The following is a 27665-nucleotide window of genomic DNA, read 5'->3' as shown; positions in this document are numbered from 1 at the left end:
CATTTTTTAAACATATATTTTAATAAAGTAACAGTGATACATTATTGAAAAGACAGAAAATACTGAAAATCAGCTATTATCCAGGTGTCCTAAGAGGTATATCCTCTGTCTCCTCTTCTCTTTACTGTACATATCCCTCTGACATCAGAGGTACATTTCATCTGTATTTGGAGGTCATCACAGCAGATACTGAGGCCAGGAACTTGTCCCAGGCAGCCTGGCACTGAGGGGTGAAGTCAGCAGGGAAATGGGCGGCCAGCACAATCTGAATGCAGTGGGACAGCAGCTGAAAGAGAAAGAACAAAACGGCTTGAATAGTAACAACACCGCAGATAGTGCCCGGATTCACCAAGCAGCATTAAAGATCGGTAGTCAGTGTGCAGTGAGCTGCACACTGACATGTAACATAGGAAAAACATACAAGAATGGAACGGGCAGCTATAGTACAGGTCAAGAGCTGCCCTGTAGAAGACAAAACCAGAGAGGGGTGTTGAATGGACCGCAATCTGGGATTTAACAGCTGTTTTACCCACCAGAGCCACAATCTCAGACTGGTATTGATGTAAAAAATGGCCATGGCCCATATTTTTGTTTTATTGGCTAACCTTCATCTGCTGGAGGGGAGCGGGCAGCCATGGCCCGCCTTCAATCAGTGCTTTAAATGGCCCGGTACTGTCCGGTGCGGAGTACCTGCACTTCTTTAATTTGAAAGGAAGAGTACCTGCACTTTTCTGCACTACTGAATTATATTTAATGGGAGAGTACTGGCACTTCTCAGGAGCAAACAGCGACTCTAGTGAGTACTAACACTTCTATATTTCCATTTAAAACACTACCTATAATCCACTCGGTGATGGTGGCCCCCTAGCTGCTGGGCGGTGGTTGCCCTGCCTCGGATGCAGCCCACCTCCAACAGCTTGGGGTTTGTGGAGGCCCTGCCCAGACTGCAGCCCACCTAAATCCAGAAACAGAGACCCTGCCCCAGCCACAGCCCACACAAATTAAGTTCCATCTCAAGGGCTTGCGTCCCTCCTCCATACTCCTTTATTACATAAAATTTAACATAAACAACATGTAAACCCAGTGGCAACGGATACAATTAATAAGTGGTGGGGTGGGTGGTGGTAGGGGTATGGGGGTTGCACTGCGGTTAAAATAAATGAATAAAAGACTTACCTGATGCTGCCGGCCGCCTCACACCTCGGTGCTACTCTGCTCTCATGCTCCCAGCAGTCTCTGCGACACATCGCAGACTCCCCATCCAATCTAGATGCTGCTTTCATGCTATACCTAGCATAAGAGCAGCATGAGGATTGACCTAAGGGGACTGGTTTGACACTCACTCTGGCACAGTGTTGTTTCTCCACCCGGCTGTGGAATACAGCTGGACTGGAAAAACCTAAGACGGCCGGCCAAACAGACATGCGCACTTGTAGCAGTGTGTACCACTCGTCCTCCCTTTACCCTCCCAGTGTCAATCATCATGTCCCGGCCCCACCTCGCCCTTGAATTGGCATAACGGGCGTAGCAAGGAAATATAAAATGATAATAACTTGTTTTATTATCATTTTATTTTTCCTTTATTCACTACTCAGAAAGCAATTGGGTGGCGCTCTTCCTCCCTCATGGAGTGTGGAATGTGTAAATCTCTTTAGGGGAGAGTGATATGATGGAACGTTCGAATTCGTGTTTTGAGCCCTAAAAACATTCTCTTGAAAACAAATCCACAAAAAAGGACTGGCTGAGAGAAAAGAAGAGTATTAAGGTAAGTATGTAAGGGTAAGCAGTTCAAATAAGTGATAAGAGAGCGAGGTGATTTAGAGGGTTAACGCTCCAGCAGAAACCCGTGCACAGCGACAAGTACAAGAATAATTAAAATGCTCATCATTCAACGATCAATGACATTGTATCATTGATTTGGGTAGCAGTAAAACGGGTGATTTCGCTGAAAGAGGTGGTCTGATGGAAAGCTGTGATATTTCTCTAGCGGCCAGTGCCCCTGTGTGATATGGACATGACTCTGCTTTACTCCACCCTTCCTTCCCCCATCCTGCCATTCCAAGTCACCAATCTGTGGAAAAACCTCTCAGTTCCCTCCAGACCAGTCCACCTTGGAAGTCAACAAAGACATTCAAGATTGGGAAAAATTCAGCTGCTTTAGGAATTCATCAACTCTCTCTCTCTCTTTCTCTCTCTCCATCAGTCGAACTTCCCTCTCTCTTTCTCGCCATCTCTGATTTTTTTCTCTCTACCCCCTACCTCCATGTCTCTCTCTTGGAGCCTTCTTGTGCCTTCAGCAGGTAATCTCAGAAGGGGGTGGGGGCGGGGGGGTGATGGAAACGAAAGAGCGCCCCCTGCCCTAAACACTGACTTGCAAGGGCTCCAGCCCCCTGGGGAGCTGGCCGCTAGAATAAAAGGTCTGTCCGGCGCTGCTGAGTCTTTCATCCTGTTGAGGTTAATTTAATTACCTCAGACGTACGACTCAGCCCCATAGTGCCCACACCGCCAGCGCTCGCCCCGCATGCCAATTCCACTTACATACCAAGGAAACTCATGAGACATATTTGTGGGAAAGAACTGCTGCAGGTTTATTTCGTACAGCACAGGTATAGCGTTAAGGTGGGTCATCTTACAGGCGATCCAAAGCGGCAGCCCCTCGCTGGCCCGCATGCCTAAGGAGCCATCTTGCACGGCGAGACGATGCTCTAACGGTGCTTCATATTACCATTTCGTTATACTCCCGCCCCCCCCCCTGTCAGGGCGGAGAGATCAGGCCCCCCGACCGCCCGAAGGACTAACGGGGCGCCGACGCTGTTTCCTGGAACCTCCTTCGGCTCCAGGTGCTTGGCTCAGGCACCCTTACTGTGCCAGGCAGAGGTATCTTGACTGTATCCTTCTGCCGCAGAGGTACCCTTACTGTCCATCTGCTTCCAGATCGCCCTGTACTCCGCCACAGCTCTGGAGGAGGCCCACGTCGATGACAGAGCCCCCCCACCCACCTAGCTACTTTCGGTCGCTGTTTAGTGCACCTTTATCATAGTACCCTTCCGTTTTCTCTTCGTATTGGTACCTGCCCAATGAAACACATGCCTCTCTTCCCATGAACTTCTGCATGGATCTACGACCCTCTTGCGGGAATGCACTACCGCTACCGGTGATCTGGCCCTGCGAGGAACCTCAGACCACAGGAGCTCACCCGCTCCCAACCCGTTCCCAGATGAAAGGTGGGGTATTGTGTGGGGGCCCCCCGTACGCAGGGTGCTATTCTAGTTTGAGCCTCAAATTGCTTTACTACATAATGGATACCACGGTTATCGCATGGTAACGCCCCATCTGAACCTACATGCACTTGATTATGCTAGAAGGGCAGGTCTCACTCTCACGGGACTAGCTACCAACAACATGGATCTTGCCACCTTAGGACCTGAATAACCCCTAATTCACTGACTCGGGGCGCCCGCTTAAGTGTACCTGGCCCAGGGCCCTCCACCTCCTGTGAACCCTGCAGTTTGAATTAAGCTGTTTGGCATTACCTGTCAATATCTACAAGAGGAGACACACATCCTCGCTTAGTCCATGCTTCTCTGTTTCATAACCTGGATTGGCTACCATAAAGCTTCCTTGCCTAGCCGACCCGCCTCCCCAGCGTGACCAGATCATTCCCTCCCAGGTGAAATAGGGGGATATTGGGAGGACCACCCCTCCCCACCCTGCATTGCTCTAGCTTGTACTTCAGTGACCCCATTGCATTACAGGAACACCCAACCACAGGATTTGTGTCCTCGCGAAAGCCAAGTTCCATTTCTCGGACGTAGCCCATTGTACCAACCTGAGAACATAGGAATGGCCCATCACCCACACGCAAGTCAGCTGTAAGGTTTGGCCTCCGGGGCAGGGTGCACAAGCCAACCACAACCTGGGCCAATCCTAGCTTCACCCCTTGACTACATTTGTGAATTTAATCCCAGAAAATCGCTTGTAGCTCTTTTCCAGAAGCTATTACTTAGTTTGCCTCACTCTGACAAACATAAGGAGGTTTTTCCAAAGTATCCTATTTGTTCACCTTTCCTATGCTTAATATGCACTACGTTAGCTGTTTTCATTCGGAACAGTATACCGAGGACCGGTAAGTGACTATTCGCATTATTGTATCTGATGCAATGGACAACCAGTGATATTTGTCCAAGAAGTAAAGTGGTGTGATTATGAAATTTATCACCGTAGCTGTAATAATTATTACAGTGAATGTCCTGGCAAATCCCTGCCAGATCAATACTTGGAATAGTTGAAGCACAGCCTAGCAGATATGTTTTAACAGTCAAATTGTTATTCCTGACCATGTCTCCGCAATGAATGAATGAATGAATGATTACACATTTCTATAGCGCATGGTTTTCAGCATTTTTCTAAACCTGAGGTGGTTCTCCTCCAATCGGATAGCATCTGGAAGATTGTTTCCAGAGCTTTGCAACCTGTAGAGCGAAACGTCTGCCCCCGGTGCGCGATCTCCTGATCCTGGGGATTGCCAGTAGATTCTTATTGCTGGATCTCAGGGTTCTGCATGTTTGATAAGGCATAAACAAGGGTGCAAGAATGTCTGGTCCCGAGTTATGCAGGGCTTTGTGAGCAATAGTCATCGCTTTAAATTGAATTCGTTGTTGCACAGGCAACCAATGCAATTGCCTCAATGCTGGTTTGACAGAGGTTCTGCGTGGGATGTTTAGTAGCAATCGGGCAGCACAGTTTTGGATGGTCTGAAGGATCTTGATTGTCCCTTTAGGGGCCCCTAGATAGACTGCGTTGGCATAGTCTAATCGAGATAGTATAAGGGATTGGACTAGGATCCTTCTAGCCTCAAAGGGAAGTAGTCCTAAAAATTTTCTGAGTGCTCTCATGAGGGCGTAACCAGTCCCCGCTACCTTCCGGGCTTGGACCTGAAAATTAAGGGCTGGGTCGAGCCACACTCCCAAGCTCTTAATTTGCTCCTTAGGGGTTGGAGGCTGCCCCAAAGAGTCCGGCCACCACATATCCACAGAGGTAGGTGGTTTATGTCCTAACATCATGACCTCTGTTTTAGCTCCATTAAGCTTCAAAAAAGAGTCGTTCATCCAATCCTGAACTTTACTAAGACAGGAGGATAGGTTGTTATAAGTCGTCTCCTGCCCCGACAGGGAGATGATAAGCTGAGTATCATCAGCATAAGTTACCAACTGTACTCCCCAGGGTTGCACCACCTCAGCCAAAGGTCTCATGTAAATATTAAATAGAGTAGGGCTGAGGGATGACCCCTGGGGTGTTGTATAACTCCTATATATCCCTATATCGTGTTAAGTTAGCATAGGTACGTTTGAGATTTAAACGCCATTTTTCCTTTCTTGCAACTTCTGCACACGACCCTCATTTGTTGACTTAGCTTTCAACCTAGTAGTTTGGCGTGGTGAATGTGAGAATAATATGTTATTGCTCTGATATCTGCTTTGTTTAATAAAACATGTCTGCACGGAGAGTGCTGAAGTTTCAGGAGCAACACGATATGGAATTGTTATGAGGTCTGATCTCCACGCCTTCATAGTCATAACACAAGTGCAGCCTTTGCCAACTTGGGCTTGAGGCGGGATTGATATTGCTTTGCACGAGAATTGTTAACACACTTGATGCGGTGCACATGCAGAGAGAGCTGGTGTATGCTGATGTGATTCCTTCATGCTAGGACACTAAGGTATGGGCCCGCCCTAAAACAACCCAAAGAGACCTTCTTAGATAATAATATAATATATGTGTTAGGGAGGGTGAGATATAAGTGTTGTTAACTCTTATTCATTACAGCATGTTAACATGCTGTCACCATTCGCTTTTTATGTCTTAGTAACTATGCTGATAATTTTGCTACTGATAATAAGTATACTTGTATTATCAAAGATACTGCGCCTGAGAAGACGGCATTAGTAAATAAACATTTCAAATGCACATGTGTCTTCTTTACTCCATGTTCTGGTTTGTAATGATAATATAACGAAAGAGTGTTCATGAGTCCCACGTACCCTGAGGTACTGTAAGTTCATGTTCTGGTTTGTCTAAACATTGGGTGTTTGATATGTCCAATGAGACACTGTAGCTAGCTCGGTAAGGGGTGAGTTGGTTGCTAAGGTAAGTTTTGGGACACCCTAATTTGCCGAGGTTCCACTCCTCTGTGCACAGTTCTGTGTGAGTACAGAAACCCTGCAACATGGCGCCCAACGGTTTCGGTGGTATTATATCATGACACTCGAGTAGTTTATCATTCATGCCTTAACCCCTTCACATCCGTTTCCGGAAAACGGGGTGTTGGTGAAACCTACCTATTTTTTGTAATAGGTCTTTATTCAAGCTTGATTCTTACTTAAACGGTTTCTTTGGATTACTACCCAGTTGTGCTACAAAGTATTCTTTGTGTTTTCTTGTTTCCAATTCTGTAATGGCGGCAGCGGTGGCTATTGCGCAGCATAGTCGCGTAGCGGTACGCAACCATCTTCAGACGTACCAGGTCCCAGTAGATGGGATGGCTGTGATTTTCGTGGTAAGTGCAGATCCGGCGTTTCCTTACGAGTTGTTTTACTCTTGGGTTACGTTTCCGGCTGTGGACGCTAATTCTGGTTTGTTCCACTCCTACACCGCCTCGGATGTCCCGGCTGAATATACGCCATACAGGGCATTGGAAATACCTATTGATCATTGGCAGCATCGAGTTTGGTTTGATGGCGCCCTCCCCCACTCTTTGTCCCGTGCGAGGTTAGGTCCACTCTCGATTCCAGGTACGAATTGGCCTGCATTGGGTGGCTTTACCCCGCACCCGAATCACGGGGCTTGTACCCTGGCAGAAATTCGCAGGCTTCATGTAGTTTCCATTTCCGTGATTCGTGCTTTAGTGCAATACATCGGTCGACATCTTCCTGGTGGTCCCCAGGGGGGTGCGGCCGCTCCCATGGAACGAGGCGGAATGCGTCTCAATCCAGTGATGGTAAATTCGGTTTTTGGTGCGCGTCCTGTTGACAACGATGACTTCCCATTCTGGCTAGCGGAGAAGTTTGATCAACTGGAGGCGGTTTTTCCGAATTCTACTCCTGCTGATAAACATAGAATGTTGACGATTACTCTACCGAAGGATATTACTCCTGAACTTGCTGACTGTGACAGCTGGGGAAAAACATTTGCGGCAGTTTATACAAGGTGCTTCGGCACCCCGTCTATGACTGCCCTGCCTGAAATCGTTCGACGTGTTCAGAATGATCACGGTCCAGAGGCAGCGGTTGAATTGGGTATGCGCCTGTGTGGTTCTTTTGAGATTGTAAGTGATCTCATTCTCTCCAATGTTAAAGGAGATGCAGTTAACTTTCAGGTGTCGAATGCTTTGGCTGCTCTGCCCGATGCCGACAAACCCCGCCAGTTAGCAAAGATTGTGGTGGCCGCTTATAAAACGATTGGCCGCACAAGTAGAGGTCTGAAATATTTTCCAGTGAAGGAGAAAAAACAACCACAGGGGCAATCTGCAGTGACAGATGCCCAGCCAAAGTCCAAGAAACAAAATTGGCCTAAAAAACAGACACAGGGGAAGCAGACAATGCAGACTCAGGGTTCTTTTCCTGCAATACAAGCTCCTGCGCCATCCGAAAAAGTTTATGATTTGCGCGACCGCGCGATGATTAAATCACCTGATCGTTTTCAGGGTTCTGATCAACGCTCTCCTCGTTCCTTTCAGGACACATCGGCCCAGAAAACCGGTGGAGGAGGAGGGGGTGGACGTGGACGTGGTGGCCAACAAGGACGTGGTCAGTCCCGCCAGACGGACGGCGCAGTGAAGCAGGAGGATTCTACGCCTCGGCGTCCGCAGTTTGCGAAAAAGAAAGTCGCAGCCTTAACAGCGCATCGATATGCCACAGATAGTGAGAACGCGGCTTCGGAATCTGACGTGGGCTCTGACCTTGCTGGACAGCGCGGCGGAGATAACCATAGTCAGAGAGGCGCTGCGTCCACTACTGAGGGTGACAGCGACTGAAGTCTACGTTGTGATAGAAACAGCGGATACGAGACTTGCTCCCCCTGAAAGACTATATGAAATTGTCCTGTTAATTGAAGGTGACATACAGCGTACCGTTAAAGGTGTATTTTGGGAGAGTCTGTCTTCTACATATGATATTTTACTTTCGGAGGCTGACTGGCCCCCACCTTTTGTGCTCGCGGCGCCGCGAGGGGAGGAGGTAATCCTACCCAGTTTCGCGAACACTGTCTCGAAAGAGCATGCGCAGCATTTTGCAGAAGAGTGGGCTCGGGCTCTCGCGCCGGCTCTGTACCGTAACCAATGTGGTTGGGATAAATTGTCGCCTTGCCACGAAATTCCGTTGCGGTCTCAGCCGCAGCCGCAACCTCAATATCCCATTCGGCGTGAAGCAAAATCTTCCGTCGCGGAAATCCTTGAACAATTGGAATATCAGGGAGTTATTGAAACGTGTGTGTCACCGATGAATAATCCCCTTTTTACTGTGAATAAACCTGACGGATCATATCGTTTGGTTTTGGATTACCGGCATTTGAACTCGCATTGCCGTAACTGTGCAGTACAGAATACCCACGGCTCTGCCCTAGTGGATAGTCTCGTGCGTAAGCGTTTCAAGACAACGCTTGACATATCCAATGGTTTTTATGCCCACAGATTGGACAGCTTTAGCTCCCAATGGACCAGTTTTACAAGCGCTGGAGTCCAAAAGCAATTCCGGCGTCTTCCAATGGGCTACAAGAATAGTCCTGGTGTATTTACCGCTCGAATTGTCTCTATTCTGGAGGCACTCGACCCTGATGCTTTTTCGTATGTGGATGACATATATCTCACAGACGACGATATTTGGGAGCATCTGTGTCGTGTGAATTCTCTTGTTTGCAACTTCGCAGACATGGGTTACAAATTCAACTTTGCAAAATCGCACATTGCTGAACACACAGTGTTGTTTTTGGGCTATGAGCTCAACAATGAAGGTAGAGGTTTGGCTCCTCACTTCTTGGAGAAGTGCGCACAATTGCGCGCACCAACAACTCTGAAAAAATTACAATCCTTACTGGGCTTTTTGAATTTCGGCAGAACTTACATTCCGGAATATGCCCAGCGTATCAAGCCTTTGTATGCTTTGATACAACCAACTTTCTCAAAATCATGCTGGCTGCCTGAGCATTCAGCCATTTTGCAATCCTTGCAGGCTGATCTGCTCGCTTCTAAATATTTACTGACTCGTGATAACCACACCAACCTGGTCATAAGAATAATTCCTGGGACGGTGGGTTTCACGTACCTCACTTTTAATGAAGGTGACACTGTACCTATTGCTTACAAGTCACACTTGTACACCTCGGCTGAGATGCGGTTTCCCACCATAGAAAAGGTTTTAACTGCTGTACAGATGGCTATTCTAAAGGAACGAGCTCTGTCGCAGGGGAAGCGCATGCTAGTGGTAACACCCTGTCCTCATTTAGAGGCAGTCACGAAAGCCAGTGTACCAAATTCAAAGGCTTTGCACCCTCGGTGGATACAGTGGGCTGCGTCATTGTCATCCGCAGATGTCATGTTTATTTTTGACGCTTCCTTACGGTCGCAGGAGTACTTGCAGTATGAATTCGTTCATCCTGCTCCTCTGGCGATGCGACCTTTGGAAGACTTCCATTGCATCATTTACACTGATGGGTCGGCGCAGGTTGCGCATGGCTCTAAACATGCCTACGTTTCCGCATGCGCCATTGTGGTCGGTGCTATGTTGAATGATGAGTTCATTTCCAGGGAGGTACACACGTTGCCCCTGGGCGATTGCACCGCACAATTGGCAGAGCTTCGTGCTCTCTTACTAGCTTTGGAGTACGCAGATCCAAGTGTTACTACTCTAATTGTAAGTGATTCTTACTACTGTGTCCAGTCTTACAATGAAAACTTGTTCTTTTGGATTCAAAATGATTTTCATGATTCCAAGGGTAGCACAATAAAACATAAAATGATCTGGGTTCGAGTGGCAGAGCTTAAGGCTATGTTGCCACTCGTTTATGTGATTCATACTCTCGGTCATCAGCGCGTGGGAGTTCACGCTGTTGGCAACTCGCTTGCTGATGAAGCGGCGAAATCAGCAGTATCTACATACTTAGTTGCAGCAGTTACTAGGTCTAAAACCAAGATTGATAGCGACATCTTGGCAGCGATTGCTGCCTCTGAGAAGGGAAGTAAACATCCTCCGGGATTCCCTTCGAAGTATAAATACCACTTAAGTCCCGAAAAGGTTCCTTTTGTGACAATTCCTGATGTTGGGGAACGGCTGATTCCCAACTCGGATCGCAGAGCAGACTTGGTTACAGCGGCTCATGAAGGTGTGGCGTCTGCGCATGCGGGCGTCTCGGCCACTGTAACTCAATTACAATTACGTTTCTGGTGGCGGGGACTGTACAAACAGACGCGTGATTATGTCCTTCTGTGTGACATATGCCAGCAGATTAAACCTTCAACTGCTACGCGTCCGCCTCAGACTCAGTTGTACATTTCTAATAAACCACTAGGCTGTGTTTATTTAGATCACTGCGGTCCGTTTTCATCTGATACTGCGTATAAATACATCTTAGTAGCAGTTGACTCATGCACACGCTTTGTGTGGGTATGGCCACATCGCAGCGCTGATTCCCGGACTGTCATCAGAGATTTGCGTATCTTTATAGGGATTTTTGCCTGTGGTACCTTCCATTCGGATCAGGGTCCGGCTTTCGCCTCTAAGGCGTATAAGGATGCCATGACTTCGATGGGGGTCCAAGTCAAGTTTTCGTCACCCTACAGACCCGAGGGTAATAGTGTAGTTGAACGAATGAACCGTGATTTAAAGCAATCTTTGACAGCCCGAGTTATAGGCACTGGCAGAAACTGGCTGGCTCACCTCTATGGCGTGCAGCGTGCTCTTAATAATCTCCCTAGAAGGTCTCTGGGTGGGCGGACCCCATACGAAATGCTCTTTGGCATCAAGATGTTCGTCCCTGACCTTGACGGTCTAGACTCGGTGGTTCGCGCCACTTCCTTTGACGCAGATGAACATTGCAATGTTTTACAGAATCTACAAAAGACGAGAGACACTCTTGCAAAGGAACATTTGCCCTCCACATCGGATGATGCGTTGCAGATCCCGGTAGTTGGCTGGCTACCCCAAGTTGGAGAACTGGTTCGAGAGAAGATCGAAAACAAGAAAGAGTTTGGTCCCTCCTATCGAGCTCCGGTCCCAGTGCTTGGAGTGAAGGGCACAAGAACAGTCATTTTACCACCACTTCCAGGTCGTAAGGAAAACAGGTTTATTTCTATTGACAATGTCAAGATACACAGAGTGGCCGATTCTTCTTAGCATGACACCGGCTGTTTCCTGTCCTTCCATTGTGAGAAATTCAATTATGCCCACTGCTTCTAATAATGAACCTGAGGTGGCCATCGAATTACCTGCTGTTTCCAGTCCATTATTGAATAATTTACCAGGAACTAACCTTGATGAGACAGACTATACATACCCCACTGATTTGTCCATGCCTGACATGCAAGCTCGTTTAGCCACGGAATCCAGATTTTCATTTGACTCTGCTTCCCTTGCCTCGAAAAAACCCTCTAAAATTGCAGTATATGCTAGCCTGTTTAAAAAACATTTTTTGATACCTCCTTGGATATACATTTGGCTGGTCCTTTTTTCAGTTTACCTTTTTATGTCAATTGGTTTTGTGTTTTATTTTTTTCGCATTATGAATGGACACTATGTCGAGGAGAGAACTTGCATTACTCATTTGAATGGAACTTTGGCCCCACTTTCCTCTTCACATTCTACACACAGATTAAAAAGAGACTTGACTTTGGTTAACATCACAGCGTGGCCTGTTCTGGATGGAATCGCGTGGGATGCAGTTCGTTTTCAGATACATGGTCCAACGGAAGTCGTTAATGTCCCTAATGTACTAAGAGTTAATATGGGGGATGTGGTGAAACAAAACATTCGTTCTGATGATTGGGATGTTAATGCTGTGGAAAGTTTGTTTTCTGATTTGAAATATTATGCTGCTTTTGATGCTGAGGATTTATATTTAGAATCTGCTAATTATGGAGAATTGTTCTGTTACCAACATTATGGCAATCACTTCTTACACAAGACATCTTCCCGAAGGGATGCGGTTAATTTTACTCAGTGGGAACATTGCCCAGCACCAACACAAGGGAGTTCAGAAACGTTTCTTAAAAAGTATACTTATTTCACTGACTTTAATCAGTCCAATCCCGAGTCCTTTTATTTTAAATTTCACAAACAGCCACTGTCCAAGGTTCGACTTACAAATACAAAATTGTTATATTCAAAGGCCTTCCTGGATCAATTAGTTACTGGAGGGTATGAGTTATGGAAGGATACCATAGACCTTAAATCAGTTTGGGGCTCAAGGGCCTGGCAGGTACAAGGCACTGAGGCTTTGCACCGTGCATGTCTCATCCCAAATCATATGTGGTTTTTAAATGAAACCATTTCCCAGACCACGTGCTTTGGATTGGCTACATCTAAAAGGTTAAACACCCCGTCTTTCCCGGAGTTGGAGGAATATGAGAATTGGAGTAATTTTACTAAATTGTCCATTAGAGATATACAGGCTCTGCTTCTGAATTCCTCCTTTAACATTTCCAGTATGAATCCCAAGGGTTGGCTGCTTTGGCACCGTGGTGCTGATTCTTGCCAAAAGAGATTTTTAAATATAACTGACGGTTTTAAGACTGTTAGATCTGATCCCCGTTTTGATTTGAGTCATACTGTCACCTCTTACTCAGTTGGCAAGTTGTGTCAAGCTTGGCTGAAACATTCAACTTTACCTGCGGTTAAGTATCACCTTTCCAAACTGAATGCAGACGTGGATTTGAATGATTTCATTAAGGGCCCAGCTAGTGGCAGGTCTAAAAGGTGGTTATATGGTGTTTACAATGAAATTTGGAAACTCTCACAGATTGAGGCTGCTTCACGCCTTAGGGCTATTGATCAGGCAAATCTTGAGAAAGTGCTTGCAGTGGTTGACAATAGCATTAACGTGCTTTCCTCTAGAATTTACACATTAGATAATATTGTGTCGTCTGTTGTTGATATTGTGCATGATGAAGTGTCTGTATTATACCATGGTCAAAATCAATTACGTTCAATCATGCAGTTTGCATGGACACTACAGACTCTAAAAATGGGTAAAGTTCCCTGGGGATACATGAATGTTTCCTCTTTATTTGCACCGTTTAATTTGACAGACAAACAACGCTTGCTTTCAATGCGTGATGCTTCCTTTTCTATGCTCCATATTGAAAGATTGGAATCTTTACCTTTTTCTGTGGCAGAGACCACTGCTGCTACGTGGCTTATCCACGGTTTAATAACGCTGCCGTTTGCTTTATATAAGTTTTCAAATTGTATGAAATATGTGCCAATAGGTCGTTTTGAACCCTTAGGTAGCGGTTTTCTTCATGAGGTCTGGTCACTCCCATACACATACAGATGTTTCAAGGATGAACAAGAGGTTTATCTAACAGGGGATGAGTGTACTGAGACGCCAGATCATTCTTTAATGTGTAGACACATACAGTTACACGGTTCATGTAACAGGGACAGACCGAATATGGCTTGCGTTTTACAGGGCACGCCAGTTCCTGCTATCATCCCCACGTTTAAATTGTTAGAGAATGGTAGTTATTTAATGCTCAATAATGAAAACTGCTGTGGTTTAATTAAAGGTATAGCTTTCATAGTAACGGTTAGTGAGCGAGTTATTTGCTGCAGAAATGTTCTTTATCCTCCCACACGTGAACATAGGGAGTCTTCCATTTGGCCACAGATACCGACCTTGGGAGCAGAATTCAGCGGCATGGCTAGAATAAGAGCTCTATTGTCCCAGAAAGAGGTGGCCTTGAGCTCGGCCCGTGAAACTTTCGTGCTTCACATTGCTAACACCCGCACGGAGGTTCAGGCTCTTTTAAACACTGATTTGCCCTTGCATTTCGGAGCCATGGTCCGTTCTATCTTTAACGCATCCTCCACAACGGGCCTAGCACATTTTTTTAAAGTTGTTAGCGGTGGTCTCGTGACTTCCTTTGAGAAGATATTTGGAGTCATCCCTGCATTCTTCCATTCTATTTTTTCATCCTTATTTGGAGGGTTCCCGTTTTTGCTTGCATTAGCGGCTGGCGCATTGGTGGTTTTCTGCCTTTTTAAATATGGATGCCCTTCCTGTGCAAGACCACGCACGGCTACTACTGACGCGGTTTCGCACCCGCATGCTTGATTACTATGGCACACTGCCGTTAGCGACTCTAAGCACGGCGTTTGGATTATCTTTTCGGTTCTCCTATTTCACCTGTGTCCAGCCTGTATTTCGCTGTCTGACCTGTGATTTCCTTTGGGCCATTGATTTGTGTCTCTGCGGACCAGCATCTTCTGACGTCGATTTTGATCAACTGATGAGTCCTATCATTGCTCACGAGTTGGTTTGTTCTGACGAAAGGGTTATGGCCTTGGCGGTGGCACATGTACTAATGGGTCCCTGGGATGTGTTGTCGGCAGCGCAGAATTTCTTGGAACTAAGTTTTCTTGAGAACCCACCGAGCTGTCCTCTGATGGTTATAGAGGATCCGGTGCTGGAAGATCACGTATGTTCCTTTCATCTTTTAAATTGGATGGCTGAACTGTTTTCTGATGAGGACAGTGACTTCCTCCTGGAGGCTGTTGCAGCTTACTTTTCATATACGGTCTTATCATAGACACTGCCTCAAATTGACATGCTGATTGATAGCATTTCCTTGATTTTATTGACTTTTGGTCAAGACATTTTATTTTTTGCTTGCCTATTGGCTTGAGCCACAGTATATTTGTGGGCTATTTTTTTTAGCATTAATTTTTATATTTGAATCTTTATTCATGCTCGTTTATAAATGGATTCTGCTCTCATGTGATGGCACTTCTGTTACCTTATTTAGTCCGTTCTCGGATCATGGGGGGGTGTTGTATAACTCCTATATATCCCTATATCGTGTTAAGTTAGCATAGGTACGTTTGAGATTTAAACGCCATTTTTCCTTTCTTGCAACTTCTGCACACGACCCTCATTTGTTGACTTAGCTTTCAACCTAGTAGTTTGGCGTGGTGAATGTGAGTATAATATGTTATTGCTCTGATATCTGCTTTGTTTAATAAAACATGTCTGCACGGAGAGTGCTGAAGTTTCAGGAGCAACACGATATGGAATTGTTATGAGGTCTGATCTCCACGCCTTCATAGTCATAACACAAGTGCAGCCTTTGCCAACTTGGGCTTGAGGCGGGATTGATATTGCTTTGCACGAGAATTGTTAACACACTTGATGCGGTGCACATGCAGAGAGAGCTGGTGTATGCTGATGTGATTCCTTCATGCTAGGACACTAAGGTATGGGCCCGCCCTAAAACAACCCAAAGAGACCTTCTTAGATAATAATATAATATATGTGTTAGGGAGGGTGAGATATAAGTGTTGTTAACTCTTATTCATTACAGCATGTTAACATGCTGTCACCATTCGCTTTTTATGTCTTAGTAACTATGCTGATAATTTTGCTACTGATAATAAGTATACTTGTATTATCAAAGATACTGCGCCTGAGAAGACGGCATTAGTAAATAAACATTTCAAATGCACATGTGTCTTCTTTACTCCATGTTCTGGTTTGTAATGATAATATAACGAAAGAGTGTTCATGAGTCCCACGTACCCTGAGGTACTGTAAGTTCATGTTCTGGTTTGTCTAAACATTGGGTGTTTGATATGTCCAATGAGACACTGTAGCTAGCTCGGTAAGGGGTGAGTTGGTTGCTAAGGTAAGTTTTGGGACACCCTAATTTGCCGAGGTTCCACTCCTCTGTGCACAGTTCTGTGTGAGTACAGAAACCCTGCAACAGGGGAACACCACATTGGAGCTGTATTGGGGCTGAAACTATGTCATCCTCAAATACTGAAAAGGTCCGATTGGACAGGAAGGAGCTAAGCCAGTTCAGTGCGGTCCCAGTGACACCTATATCACTCAATCTCTGAATGAGAATCGCGTGATTAACGGTATCAAAGGCCGCACTGAGGTCTAATAATAGTATGGCCGCACATTTCCCTTCGTCCAGAATCTTCCTGGTTTCCTCAATTACAGCCACCAGGGACGTTTCAGTACCCTGTTTACATCTAAACCCAGTCTGGGTGTAATGTAGCAGATTATTAGCCTCAATGAAGGTGGATAGAAGAGAGTTAACATGTTTTTCCGCAATCTTGCTAACAGTGGGCAACAGGGAAATAGGACGGTAGTTGGAACAATCGTCAGGATTGAGGTTGGGCTTTTTTAATAACGCTCTTACTCTTGCTTGTTTCCACATGGTTGGAACTACCCCTGAGGACAAGGATGTATTAATCACATTCTGCATCACAGGGGCTACTGTGTTTGAGACAAGCTTGAGGATGGTTGGTGGAGCTATGTCACTAGGTGATCCAGATTTCAAATTGCCCAGAAGCAATTGGGCCTTGTCGACATCCAGAGGGGAGAATTCATTGAGCGTAGGTAGATCTTGTGCCAAAGGGGGGTTAGCCCTATTGCAGTCACCTGTGGCAGTCGCTTGAAAAGATGCATAGATATTCGCTACCTTTGCGGCAAAAAAATTTGCCAAGTCCCTGCAGCGCGGGAGTGCCATATTCGAGTCCATAACAGGGGTAGGAGGGGTAACCAAGGCTTTAAAAATTTTAAAAATTTCCCTGGAGGAACTAGCAGCTAAAGAGATTTTTTCCTGATAATAGTTGGACTGGGTCACTTTTATAGCCTGCTTATAATTGCGTAATGCTAGTCTGTAAACTTTTTTATTATCTTCACCGTAGTCTTTCCTCCACCTTCTCTCCTTCTGTTTACATATCTGTTTGAGTGTTCTCAACTCCGGTGTGTACCACGTTTTTTTATTCGCCCCTTTCCGATGGGAAAGTTCAGTTTTAGGCAGGGTCACCTCAAGGGATTCCTCTAGCCAATGATTAAAACGCGCATTTGCCTCTATTGGGTCATTAGTATACTCTGGTTTTGATTTCCTAAGTTCCGATGTCCATTTGTCCACAGGGAGTTTGGACCAGATCCTACACATTTTTTTAGAGACGTTGGTCTGTATTGGTTGCTTATAGTGGGTCAAGGAGAAGGACAAGAGGTTGTGGTCCGACCAGGGAACCACTGTTGAGTTTTCGAACTTCAGCGCGTTCATATTGGTATAACAATGGTCAAGAGTGTGACCTGCTATATGTGTGGAACCTAGAACGATTTGTTTGAGTTCCATCACCTCTAAAGCTGTTAACAGTTTTTGACAGGCATGGGAGTCTCCTTCATCCAGATGAATATTAAAATCTCCCAGCATAGTAAAGTTGGGGGCATTGCAGGAGAGATTAATGGCGCAGCTCACAAGCTCGTCACAAAATTGGCCGAGGGGTCCAGGGGGCCTATACGCAATCCGCACCGCAGCATAGTAGCTACTCCACGCATGCTCCTACTGCATGTGACCCCTAATCTGCATCGCTCCCAGGAAGCAAGTGTCCGGAACTAACGCAGTCACCTAGTAGTTGCTTCCACGTTTCGTCTGCCACGGGGCAGGCCGCTAAAGAGTCCACATTCTGATGTGTGGTGAGTTTGGACTCAATCCCAGAATATTGGTGTAAAGTTCCTACTCCCAGCCTTCGCTTGTGCCCCTGCAGCAAGCATCATGCACTCCTAATTCTCTTCTCAGTGAACATGAAGCTTCAAACTGTTAACCTGAAGCTAGGAGGTTATACCTGTATTCGTTAGAGAATGTGTGCTAAAGCAATCCCATTTTATGTGTAATGTTCTGTATTCCTTCCCTAGCCAACTGAGAGCTACCTTCCCCCCTCTACGTCTGCCCGTTTCGCTACTGCCCTGTGTGGCATTACCATCCTTTCGATACACCACGGGTGACACTAACTAATAATGACACTTTATTGCTGGCGCTAAACAATGGGGATGAGGGAGGCCCATTCCAGTAATTGCTCCCGTTTGGCCATCAATGACTCTAGGAGACCATGGTTTGGGGCAGCCCTTGTAAAAGAATCCCGATCATGGAGTGTGTATGAGTAGCGTAGACATATATCCAACATTTTGGGAAACAACCTACCCTTGTTGTTACTCCCCTGTCACCTCAGAGCAGATGTCAGCAGCTGCCTACAGTACTTGGGCACACTTGGGGCACATGTTATACCTACCATTTGGTAGTAAAATTAAATCTGGGCTATTTCCACGTTATTTAAGGGCTCCAGCCCCCTGGGGAGCTGGCCGCTAGAATAAAAGGTCTGTCCGGCGCTGCTGAGTCTTTCATCCTGTTGAGGTTAATTTAATGACCTCAGACGTACGACTCAGCCCCAGACCCACTGGCTTTACAAGTCCTAATACTTTTCATGACTTTCAGGAAATAACGCCAAACATTCTAGATTCGATTACTCTAAAATGTATTTAGGTCTAAGACTGGGCAATAAAGTTGCCTGCCTGTTTTCCTTTTTTTTGCTGATACTGTTGCTCAGAGAGGTATTATGACTGCTGCACAAAAACCTGTGTTCAAATTGCCTTTCACTTGTTCTCATTCTAGTAAAATACATCACTGATCCAAAACATCTGCTGCAGAGGCTCATATGTTCATTTCAAGAGAGACAATGCCTAACAGTTTACTGGGTAAACACACAAAAATGGCGCGGTGGGTTAACGTGCCAGCATCAGTGACCTGTGTCGAACCTGGGCTTCCATCACCAATCCCAGTAGGTTACAAACCTTTTGCATGCATGTTTGTGGAACCCACAGGTCACCTTTTCAACACGAATAAGATAGTTGATAAGATTAATGCACCCACTGCAATGATACATGTGTAACATGCCGGTACGTGGTTTAAATTGAGGCAGAGAGGACACAACCTTTCCTCACACTAAAGTCAATAAAATCAGCACCATTAAGCTGGGAAAAGGGCAGAGCAATTTCCAAACAAGAAATAAAATGAGTGACCCAGATACTAGCCAACTATATTTGCAGTGGCTGCTTATTCCACTAAGCTATTGCAAGGATTCGTTTTTCTAAGAATACAAAAAATATTTCCTTCTAATAATGTCATTTGTCATTTGTCGCCTATTGCAAATTATTTATCAACCTACCTGGTACCATCCTGGTGAATAGTTATTGACTGAAGTTGCTGTGTTGTTTAAACTTTATGATCACTAAATCTTTCAAATCCCACAAATCTTCCTGCCTACAGAAGAGGGCGGCCAGAATAGAGGGTTTTCTGGGGCAGAAGTGGGTATGTACATGGGAATCAGAAAGGGGTCGTTCTTGGCGAAAACCGGTTAAGGAGTGATCTTCGGGGCTAAAAAGAGGGCGTTTTTGGGCTGTCTTCTTGGCGCTAGAGGAGGAGTCCTGCGAAAGCACCGAAGAGAGTGTTGCCACTGGGCTAGAAAACAGGGTGGCCTTGGGAAGCTGTAAGAGTGGGTGTAACTAATGGTACAGCGATGGTACATTCTAGGGAGGCCACAGGCTCAGCAGAAGGTAGGCCTTTGGGGACTAGAGAGAAAGTGCCCTATTGGAGCCTGAAAAAGCATGTACTTGTGAGAGCAGAGGAATGTTTCTTGGTGTAAAATCGAATAGAGGGCTCATGAATACTTTATGCACTCCTATGACCGAGGCCTAGTGCTGTGGTATTTATGGAGGGAGTGTCCTATAGGGGACCTGACGCACCAACATGGCCTTCTCTATTGAGGTTTAACCGTGTTATTCGAATACATTAACTAATCGAGGAATGGTCCCTGCCTGGGCCAGAGGAGTATTTACCATGACTGGAGACATTTATGTCAAATTTAAAGGTTTCCAAACAGCCTATGGCCACAAAAGCCAAAAATGCTTTACAAAATTAGACCCAAACAATGCATTGTCCTGCACGGGAGTTTATTAAACAATCCAATACTTCGAGTTGAAATGAGTAATCAGAAGACACTATATTTATGTGGCAATCAGAACACTACATCTCTAGTAGCCACACTAGGTGCATAGTGGGAAATATTTGTGCCACAAAAGATCCCTGCCCTGCTCCATTGGTGTCATACAAGCCCACGCTCTCATCCCCATAAAGTTGACGCAGAATTTGAAAAAATAGGCTCACCTAAATGATGGTCTTATTCCCCGTTTCCCTCCATGTCAACCATCTTTGACCTAATTATCTTGACTTCGTTCTCAAATTCGCTAAAGATCCCATGAGGGTACAGAGTTGGCATTGGATGGGCAGGGAAACATGCAGACCCAGTTATATGGCTAGCCAAATTAAGGGCCTATACCAAAGGACGAGGGGTGAAGAAGGAAATGAGGTAATTAAATGGACACAGGAGATGCACTATGAAGGAAGTCTCAGACCCCATGAAACATGGTCCATTGCATTGGTGACTATGGTCATGGACTATTGTAGGTTGCTTGTCAGAAACACCTGCAGAAAAAAAATCACAATAATATTGTGTACTAAACATTGTTTGCAAAAATATCATTCCAATGGGTATAGCTTTTTTACTTTTAACTCCATTTGGACAATATTTCTGCAAAATATATTTCGGACGCCATGTTTATGTCAAATAATATTCTTACTACGATATTCTGTACCATACCATTATGCAGTGCATGTGGGCAATGAATTTGAATTTTTAACAATTTGTAGAGCGCACATTCACTAGGCAGTTTCTTGGTGCTATAGGATTCCTGAGCTGGGGAGGGCACCGGGGGCTATAGGCTAAAAGCTTGCTGGAACAAAAAAGTCTTAAGGGCTTTGCGAAACTCAGTGTAGGAGGGGGAGGATCTGACGGGGAAGGGAAGGGTGTTCCAAAAGGTGGGCGCAAGAACCGAAAATTTCTGGCCGCCTGATCGATTTTTCTTGAAACGGGGGATGACCAATAAAGATTTAGTGGAGGAGCGTAGGTCTCTGGAAGGACTGTAATTGGAAATGGCAGAGTAATGAAAGCGGGAGCAGTGCCCGCCGGGCTTGGAAAGTGAGGCAGCCGAGTTTGAAAAGGGCTCTTTGTTTAATGAGGAGCCAGTGAAGGGCCGTGAGAAGGGGTGAGGAGTGATGATATTTAGATAGGCCATGCACCAGGCGGGCTGCCTGGTTCTGCACCAGCTGAAGGCGTTGAAGTGCATAGGCGGGGGCACCATTATAGATAATGTTCCTGTAGTCGATCTTGGATAAGACCATGGCCATTACAATTAGTTTGAGTGCAGAGGGAGAGAAAAACCAGGATAATTTCCTATTAATGCGCAGGGTAAAGAAACAAGAAGAAACAACAGAACTAATGTGGGTGTGAAGTGTCAAATGATGATTGAGGGTGATGCCGAGGGTCTTGACTGAGTGAGAGGGGGTGGGAGGAGGGCCAAGAGAAGGGGGCCAAAAAGAAGGCGACCAGGGGTTGCCACTGCCTCCAGTCAAAATCAGCTCTGTTTTATCCGGGTTGAGTTTAAGGTGGTTTGCATTCATCCACTCCCGGATAAACAGCATGACGGATTGGAAGCTAGTGGTGCCTGGTGAAGGGGAGGAAAAATTAAAAATAAGTTGGAGGTCGTCAGCGTAGTTGTAAACTGTGACCTCCATTTGTTGAAGTGCAAAAATAAGAGGAAAAATGTAGAGGTTAAATAAAAGGGGAGAGAGAGAAGAGCCCTGAGGGACGCCACATTTCACCCTGCGTGGCGGGGCCCAAAATTCGGCAAGGTGGACCGCCTGAGTGGGGTCATCCAGGAAAGAGCCTATCCAGGTCAGAACCTGTTCCCCCATGCCCGCCGCCTAGACACGGGACAGAAGGATGGAATGGTCCACCGTGTCAAAAGCGGCGGACAGATCCAAGAAGACCAGGGCCTGAGGGGTGTTGGTATCAAGTCCCTCCCTGAGTTGGTCCATGACTGAAATAACCATGGTCTGCAATAAACATATTTCAGAGTGTTTGGGGCTGACAGGGCAAAATGTTGTCCAGAGAACTACAGCATGCCATGAGAGAAGGCAGCCAGAGCCCCAGAGGAGTGAATGAAAATGAAGGACTGTATTTTTTTCAGCAGTGTTTTGGTGTCCCTATAAAATATCTGCTTTTTTCATTTGTAAGATAATTTCTAAATTACGTGTACATGTATATTATCCAAGATGATTTATCTGAAAGAGGCATATGCATTCTTTTTTGTGTATGGCTTTGATCTTACTTAAACTATTACATAACATGGAATTGGTTTCTATTTTATTTTTTGGCGCCTTAGGGCCAGATGTATCACAGGGTTTAACCCATTCTGTGTCTATGGGAAAATGCTTAGTACATATGGCCCTTAGTATGTAGTTAATTTGTAAAATAATAAGTGCTGGGGTTCTCATAAGGAGGCAGCTTACACCAGCTAATTTCTCCTGTTAGATCCGCCTAAAACAGTACCAACTACTAACTATGAAACCCTACAAGTAGGGAAAGGATGTGGTGAAATGGCTAGAGCTGCCAACTGCATATCTGGGGAATCAGGTTCGACTCTCTACGTCGGCTCAATATCCTGTGTTTTTGAGAGAATCACTTCATCTCCTGGTGCCTACCAAAATGAATGTGTCCTTCACAGGTCCTCAAGCCCGGTGTTGATGATTAAGTGCCTGTGCTGAGCACCGGAAACCACCAGATCAAATTAAGTACTGCGTTAGCTTGCTACTACTTACTGATTCGTTTACACACTGGCCTGTATGTGGGTTAAGCTGATTTGGACTGTAACATAAAGAGTGTGATCAAATTTTAAACATGAAATATTAAATAAAACACCATCTTGACCTTTGATCTTTTGCTGAAAAGTGAAGGCACTGCAGAAAGAATAGTAGTTCTGTTTCTGTGCTTGCTATAATCTGTGATATTTTCTCACCTTGTAGTTCCCGGGGTCCACTCTGAGGTTGTAGGCGTGCAGGTCACTCAGTTTGGACAGCGCCTGGTCGAGGTTGTCAAGGTTTTTAGCCGCTTCTCCGAGGGTGCCCAGCACCTTGGCACCATGGTTGCGCAGATCAGCAGATCCTGAGCTGGTGTCAAAATGGCGGAAATAAGTCTTGCTCTGGGGAAAGCTTCTGAAAAGCCTGTAATATAAAAACAATATTGCAGTTATCTTTCTTTCCTTCAGAGTACACCTACTCTGTTAGGAAGTGATCTGAAAGCTTAGGGTTGGCTGCACTTTAATAATCTTTGCTTCCTAGTTAGATTTCAGCATTGTCACAGCTAGCTATCATATGGCCAGATTATAAATAGGCCAGTAAAGGCAGCTGAAATAGCAACAGCACTATTTGTGTTGCAGGCAGGCAGTATTTTTAGTCTATATTTGAAAGGTGTGATGTTTATTTATAGTCATTACTATTTGACCACGGTAAAGCGAAGAAGCGGCGTGTAGTGCGTCCGGACCCCACGGCTCGCTTTACCGAGCCTGAAGCACCATAGACAACGGAGCCATACATGGCAATTCGGGTATACCCTCAACACAGATAACGGAGCCATACATGGCAATTCGAGTATACCTTCACCTATAGAGTATTACCCTACTCGCCGTGGGCAACAATTGAGAGGAATTACACTTTATGATTTTCAAGCCTGAGACTGCTGATACAGACCCACGAATAACTGTACTTCACTCGAACACTCGAACACTTAAACGGAGTTTCTACGGTCAAGGGCCTGGCTGGGTTGGAATTAGCACCAGCTGAGCGACCTTTTTGACCGGAACACAGCCATCTAGCCCTGAGGAATCGCGAGTGCGATGAAACACGTGTCGGCTGGCTGTCTACTGCATTAAAGACTCCAAGATTCATTGAGAGTTTCTTTGTTGTGATAATTCTGTCACATTGTCATTATCTTGTTTGAATATTGTTACCTAACATTGTATAAACTGTCTTGAGTGCAACGGCAACAGAGCTTATGAGGACAAAGTTATACATCAAATCTAGAATAAAACTGGCCGCACAGTAGCCACCTCTCATCTTTCATTCTCCTAGTTTTGAAGTCAGAACGCTCGTGCGTCACGCGCTCGGACGTTACCTGTCCAGCGCTTCCGCTCCCAGCGCCTCGAGGTCGCCAGAAGCCTTTCCCCACAGGGAGAGCACCGCGGCCTTCTCTGCGTCACTCAGGGTCATCTTGGTGGCTTCGGTGGAGGTGGCGCTCAGTCTGCACGAGGTGGTCGGTGGAGTGGAGTCGATGCTGCCCCCTAAACTGGGTCCACTTATAAAGAGGAGGTGGGCTGGGAGACGTGACCGACCCCCTCGGCCATTGGTCATTCCTGGCACCCACCTGTTAAGTATAACTCTGGAGGCAGAGATAAGTAACATAGGTCTTTTATTCAGTTTAATGGTCAGCACACCTTGAACAGGAGCGGCCTGAGTGTGTGCCTCAGGGCGAATCACTCATGACCGTCGGACTCGTGATAACTGTCAGAATCGAATCTCCAGCTGTCAACATTCCAGCTGGTGACGTAATGTAAAGGAGGGGTGAAGAGGGGAGAGGGAGATAGAGAGAGATAGGGGGTGCAAGCTAAGGAACACAACACATCTCCTTCCCTAAGGAACTTTTTTTTACCTTACAATAAAAGAGATGAACGACTAAAGTAAACATAGTAAGAAAACAAACTGGATGGCTAGTCCGCCACAAAGTCTTGGTACTTGCAAGGTTTGACCAACTTGCGTCCACATTTGCTGGTGCATGCCCCTTTTTCTGTAAAGTCTTTCTCCAACACATTGTCCTCTACCGCCCCTTGGCTATCTTCGGAGATTGCGGGGTTACCAGCTTCTGTAGTGATGATATCAACATTCTCACACAACATTTCCTCGCCATTCTGTTTTCCTCTAGTAGCGGCACAGACATTAGAATCAGGTGACATCTCCAGAGTCAGAAGAGCGAACGTCTCTGCCACACATAATCTCCTCGTCATCCTTCTTTCCTCTTGTAGTGGCACGGGCTTTAGAGCCAGGTGACATCTCTGAGTCAGAAGAGTAAATGTCTCCGTATTTACTCATGGATTCTAAAAGTTCAATGTCAGTTCCTTCTCTGCTAGCCTTGCTACTTGTAGGCCTTGTTATATTTTCTCCTTCACTTTCTAAATTCTCACTTTCTTCATACAACCAGCCAAGATGTCTAGTTCCCCGACACCTTCCTCCTTCTCCACATGTTTACCTTCATTGGTGTTCATAGGATTCACATCAGGCGTTGCACACAGAGAAATAGAAGAGGCATGCCAGATTTTTCCATCGCTAAGGAGTGCAGAGTTGCTAAATACTCTTTCTACTATTAGGGGATCTGAGAACCTTTTCTGTCCCTTTACAAAGCGTCCATTTATTTTTCCTCTTACTCGGTCTCCTTTCTTTACTTTAATTTCCTTGAAACTATGTTTGTTGTAATTTTTCTCTTTGCACAGACTTTGTGCCTTTTGTATTCTTTCCCTGACTGTTTCAGCCGACCATCGTGTTCTCTTTGCTGTCTTGAGCCTTCCCATATTTTCCTTGGAAATAGGAGTCCTTCCTTTCATCATTTCGAATGGGCTTACCAGAGTATTCTCCCCCGGCGTTATTCTGTATTCCCATATCATTCTGTTGACTTCCTTCCTCCAACATCGTCCATTTTTGCTGGCTAGTAGAATGGTCCCTTTTATTATCCTTTCTACTTGTTCCAAAGCTTCATTGTCAGCCGGGAGTAAATGAGATGTTGTTACGTGGGTCATTCCGTTTCTCTCAATGTATTTTGTAAAAATGTCAGAATCAAATTGCCTTGCTTTGTCACTTACTATTGTTGTTGGTATACCCTCTCTCGTGAATACACCGTCCATGAAGTTGACCACGTCATTTGCATCCACACTCTTGCAAACCCTTAGTTCTGGCCACTTCGAGAAATGATCCACTAGGACTAAAATGTTCACTTGTTCTTCATTAAATTGTATGGGCCCTATGATATCAATTCCTACACTTTTCCACGGTATGTTTGGGCCTTTTAACGGTTGTAGAGGTGGTTTGAGATTTACCTGCGTTTTGACCTTGTCCTGTTGTACTACCAGTACGGGTTCTGATCTGTTGGGGTTAAGGGTGATGCCAAGTTTACCCTGGTCCTTCCATCCAAGCACCGAAGGGCCAGTGGCAGATACGTATAACTTACTGCTTGTTACCCTTTCCTTGAATCCAAAGTCAAGTTCCCTAAAACCCATTAGATGAATAGGTTCGCCCGTGAAGGTTTTTAGAGTTATATCAGGTTTTTCCATGCGCCCTCCTAATTTTCTTTCGAATTTCTCTCTCCACACATTATGGTTGATTATGGTGCAGGGTGAACCGGAGTCTGCTACTATTTCAAGGTTCACCCCACCAATCTCTACTATGCACATGGGTTTTTTCTTTTTAACCATCCTTGTTTCCTCACCTTCCCTTTCTTCCGTCACGTTTACTACACATAGGTTGTAGTCCGAGTCATCCGACGATTCTTGTTCCTCCTCTTCTTTGTCCACTACATATTTTATTTTTGTCCACGGTCTTCTTTTACAAGCTTTTTGAAAATGCCCCATTAGTCCACACTTAGTACATCTGTTATTCCTTGCCGGACATTTTAGTGTTGAAACATAGTCCTCTATACTTTCCTCCTTCCCGTGTTTCCTTCTGTAAAATTTGTATCTGTGCACAGCAACACACACCGTGGGCTTATAATAATTATCGAAGTCTTCTATGGCATCATTGAAAACATTTCTTCCTTCTTCTTCTCTTAACATTTTCGCGATATTATTGTACACTTTTAAACCACCTGCACCCAAACTATGTAATAAAATCTTTTTTTTCTCCTCTGGTTTTAGTGGTTCATCATTTTTCTCAAATGTAGAAACGTAATTACAAAAGTGCTCCTTCCATTCCTCCCATTTTACCAATGGTGGACCTGCACCCTTCAAGAACGCTTCCGGTGGCTGTAGATTATAAATGTTTCCTGAAGCCATGCTTTATATTCTCTCAAATTACTTTTATATACACCAACACTTTTAAATACACGAAAGACGCAGTATATTAATTGCTTAGTTCCTTCTCCTTTTATGCTCTGTTTCTTTTTTTTTTTAAATTACAAGTACTTGAATCTTATTCCTAAAAGTTCTCACCTGTTATAAATGCGCTTCCGTTATGCACTCGTTTGAGCCAGGAGAGTGGTTTGCTTCCAAAATACTTTCAGTTAGACATCCGACTCATTAGCTTGGCTTTTCACACATGTTTTATTTTATGTATAGACCACAATCCCTCCTGTTCTTCAATACTTATTAATTAATTTTTCCTTTACTACTTAAATGTATATTAGTCCATTACTCATTCTCTCGTCTCCACAAGCTTCCGACTTACTTTTTATTTTCTTTGTCACTTGCCTATGTAAAGACGATTTTCTTTTCAAGTTTTTTCCTTCCGGTTCTGCCTTTTTTATTATTCCTTTTTCTTGGTGGGTCCTTTGGTGTGCATCCTACTACCTCGTCGCTATATTGTTATGTATAACTCTGGAGGCAGAGATAAGTAACATAGGTCTTTTATTCAGTTTAATGGTCAGCACACCTTGAACAGGAGCGGCGTG

General features: G+C 45.2%; 1 long non-coding RNA gene across 1 annotated transcript; it reads right to left on the bottom strand.

Annotated features, from left to right (window-relative positions):
• Window positions 1-27665, bottom strand: LOC144785377 (uncharacterized). Its single transcript, XR_013601844.1, has 3 exons — window positions 27443-27665; window positions 22978-23182; window positions 1-286 (listed from the first exon to the last, which is right to left on the bottom strand). It is a non-coding gene; the product is annotated as an uncharacterized LOC144785377 (long non-coding RNA).

This window comes from Lissotriton helveticus, chromosome 10 (genome assembly GCF_964261635.1).
Source record: "Lissotriton helveticus chromosome 10, aLisHel1.1, whole genome shotgun sequence".
In the NCBI taxonomy this organism is placed as follows: domain Eukaryota; kingdom Metazoa; phylum Chordata; class Amphibia; order Caudata; family Salamandridae; genus Lissotriton; species Lissotriton helveticus.
Note: the sequence above shows the minus strand (reverse complement) of the source record. Positions and strands in the feature narration are given on the sequence as shown.